This window comes from Rhincodon typus, chromosome 12 (genome assembly GCF_021869965.1).
Source record: "Rhincodon typus isolate 14 chromosome 12, sRhiTyp1.1, whole genome shotgun sequence".
Lineage (NCBI taxonomy): Eukaryota > Metazoa > Chordata > Chondrichthyes > Orectolobiformes > Rhincodontidae > Rhincodon > Rhincodon typus.
Window position 1 is genome coordinate 3,701,478 of NC_063343.1, and position 3,762 is coordinate 3,705,239.

The 3,762-nt window shown below is 44.7% G+C and overlaps 1 pseudogene; it reads right to left on the reverse strand.

Moving 5' to 3' along the window:
• Nucleotides 1–3,762, reverse strand: part of LOC109920766 — a 31,530-nt pseudogene that overhangs the window by 20,919 nt on the left and 6,849 nt on the right.

A 3,762-nucleotide genomic window follows, 5' to 3' on the forward strand; every position in this document is an offset into this window, starting at 1 on the left:
TGGGTTTCCTCCGGGTGCTCCGGTTTCCTCCCACAGTCCAAAGATGTGCAGGTTAGGTGGCCATGGGGAATGCAGGGTTACAGAGATGGGGTGGGTCTGGGTGGGATGCTGTTCAGAGGGTCAGACTCAAGGGGCCGAATGGCCTGCTTCCACACTGTAGGGATTCTATGATTGGGAGGGGACATTCACACTCAAACCTTGTTCTGCCTTCATTTCATCATCTACAAGATGCAGACTGCATAATCCATAAGATAACATTTGAGATGTTAGTCCAATTGGAGATTGTAAGAAAGTTTCTACCAATCTGTCTTTTTGTTCAGTCTTCATTTATAAAAAAAATTATAGTGCCATAGACAGAGTATGGAATGAAGATTCAACCTTCACTCCCATAGCTGGTACTGTGAGGAGCTGAGCCATGGACACCAAGTAGATTTGTGATAATTGCGACCGTACAGTTGACCTTAATTCCCACGGACCAGCCCCAAACAGCAAGAAATGGATTCAGGGGCTTTACTCTTGACTGTTCTCTGGGATTTTATGCTCTTCAAGTCAAAGCAAAATTAGGCATAGCTCTGATGCCTGCCCACAGTTGACGTTGGCCAATAATGGGAATTGATTGACTTTCATTGACCATCAGAAATAGGACCCGATGTAGGCCATTCAGCCCATTAAGTCAACTTCACCATTCAATGAGATGATGGCTGAGCTGATAGCCCTCAACTCCACTTCCTCGCCTTTTTCCCAAAGCTCAGAATTTTCTTCCATTTTTAAACATTTCCTCCTTATCTCTGTCTTAAATGGGCAATCGCTTATTCTGAGATAATGCCCTCTGGTCCTAGACTCTCCCACAAAAGGAAACAACTTCTTCCAACTCTGCTGTCAAGTCCCTTTGTATGCTTTAATAATGTCTTCTCTCATTCTCCCAAACTCCAGTGAGTACAGGCCCAGTCTCTCCTCATAAGATAGCCCCTCCATACTTAGGATCAACCTAATAATGGCCTGGTACATCTTTCCTTAGATAAGGGGCAATATTCACAATATTCCACCTGTGGTCTGAATAGTGCCTTGTATAATTTTAGCGAAACCTCCCTATTTTTACATGCCATTCCCTTTGAAATAAAGACCAACATTCCACGTGCTTTCCCTGTTTCCTGCTGAACTTGTCTGCTAGATTTTTGTAGTTTACGCATGAGGCCTCTCAAATCCCTCTGTGTTGTAGCTTTCTGCAGTTTTTCTCCACTTAGCAGGAGGACTTCAGTGGTTCAAGAAGACAGCTTATCACCATCTTCTCAAGGGCAGCTAGGGTAAGTAATGCTGGCCCGCCAGCGATGCCCACATCCCACAAATGAATAGAGAAAAGAAATAATAATATTCAGCTCCTCTAAAATCCTCTTTCCCTTTAAAGTGATAACCTCACATTTCCCCATATTATAGTCCATCATCTAATGCTTTTGCTCACTGGCTTAACCCATCCATATCTCTCTAAAGACTCTTTCTGTCGTCTTCACCACTTGCCTTCCCACCTATTTCTGTGTCATCCACAAACTTGGCTATAGTAGAGTCACAGAGTCATACAGCACAGAAACAGACCCTTCGGTCCAACCAGTCCATGCCGACTATAATCCCAAACCAAACTAGTCCCACCTGCCTGCGCTTGGCCCATATCCCTCTGAACCTTTCCTAATCATGTACTTATCCAAATGTCTTTTGATCGTTATAACTGTACCCACGTCCATCACTTCCTCAGGAAGTTCATTCCACACACGAACCACTCTCTGTGTAAAAAAAATGCCCCTCATGTCCTTTTTAACTCTTTCTCCTCTCACCTGAAGAAATAGATCCCCTGTCTTGAAATCCTAAGGAAAAGACACCTGCCATTCATCTTATCTATATCCCTCAGTATTTTATAAACCTCTATAAGGTCACCTCTCAACCTCCCACTAGATTCCCTTTCCTTAGCCAAGTCATTAATATGTTGTCAATAATTGTGGCTCCATTGATATTATGCTTTATATTGCTGGCATAAACACGTTGAACCATTTGGTATTTTGTAGTCCATTGCTTTCTGCTGGCTTCACTTGTATACTTTCTAAGCAATGATCTCTTCTTCCCATTGGACGCTGGCAAATGAGCAGAGGCTGTGGGCTGGGGTCCAACATTGTCTGTCATTCCAGCTCCTGCCCATCAGAGGCCAGGCAATGTCAACACTCACCAGGGAAAACATGCTGTATGAGCTGTGACACGTTCCCAATTATCCTCAGCACTGCTTCCTCACTGAGCTGTTCATTAGGGACGTGTGGAGCGTCGCCTCTGCAGGAGAAGGGAATAGAGCTTGGACATTAATCCCATTGGATAGAAGGAAGATTCAGTTACATTTCTGATTGAACAAACTTTCTAATCCAGGCAGAATGCGTCTCCATTTTGGAAAGTTGACACTGTAGCCTTTTCACACAGAGGGTGGTGCGTGGAAGGAACGAGCTGCCAGAGGAAGTGGTGGAATTGGGTACAATTGCAACATTTAAAAGGCATCTGGATGGGTACATGGATAGGAAGGCGTTTAGTGGGATATGGACCAAATGGGACTAGATTAATTTAGGATATCTGGTTGACAGGGACGAGTTGGACCAAAGGGTCTGTTTCTGTGCTGTACAGCTTTATGACTCTAGGCCTGTTGTATTTCCTACAATATAGACAATCAGGATGGAGAAGGTAAACCTAGAACAATACTGCACCTAGGCAGTGAGACAGTCTCAGGGTTAGAAAGGACAAGCTTAGGACAGGTGCCAGGAGGTAGCCTTTTACAGAAATCAACAGCTGCCATAATTTGCCAAAAAGGGTGAGTCACTTCACTACACCAGACTGGAGGAGAAAACTAGATGTTGTCGCCATCATATAAAATCATAGAATACAGTGTGGAAGCAGGCCAGCCAGCCCATGAAGTCCACACTGCACCTCTGAAGAGCAGCCTATCCGGACCCACCCCCCTTCCTTATAAGAACATAAGAACTAGGAGCAGGAGTAGGCCATCCGGCCCATCGAGCCTGCCCCACCATTTAATAAGGTCATGGCTGATCTTTTTGAGACTCAGCTCCACTTACCCGCCCATTCACCATAACCCTTAATTCCTTTACTGTTCAAAAATTTATCTAGCCTTGCCTTAAAAACATTCAGCGAGGTAGCTTCAACCGCTTCACTGGGCAGGGAATTCCACAGATTCACAACCCTTTGGGTGAAGGAAGTTCCTCCTGACCTCAGTCCTACATCTGCTTCCCTTTATTTTGAGACGATGCCCTCTAGTCCTAGTTTCACCTGCTAGCGGAAACAACCTCCCTGCCTCCACCTTATCTATTCCCTTCATAATCTTATATGTTTCTATAAGATCTCCCCTCATTCTTCTGAATTCCAGTGAGTATAATCCCAGTCTACTCAGTCTCTCCTCATAATCCAACCCTCTCAACTCTGGAATCAACCGAGTGAATCTCCTCTGCACCCCCTCCAGTGCTAGTATATCTCTTCTCAAGTAAGGAGACCAAAACTGCACACAGTACTCCAGGTGTGGCCTCACCAGGACCCTATACAGCTGCAGCATAGCCTCCCTGTTTTTAAACTCCATCCGTCCAGCAATGACAGACAAAATTCCATTTTCCTTTTTAATTACCTGCTGCACCTGCAATCCTACTTTTAGTGATTCATGCACAAGGACACCCAAGTCCCTCTGCACAGCACCGTGCTGCAATTTTTTACCATTTAAAACATAGTCCA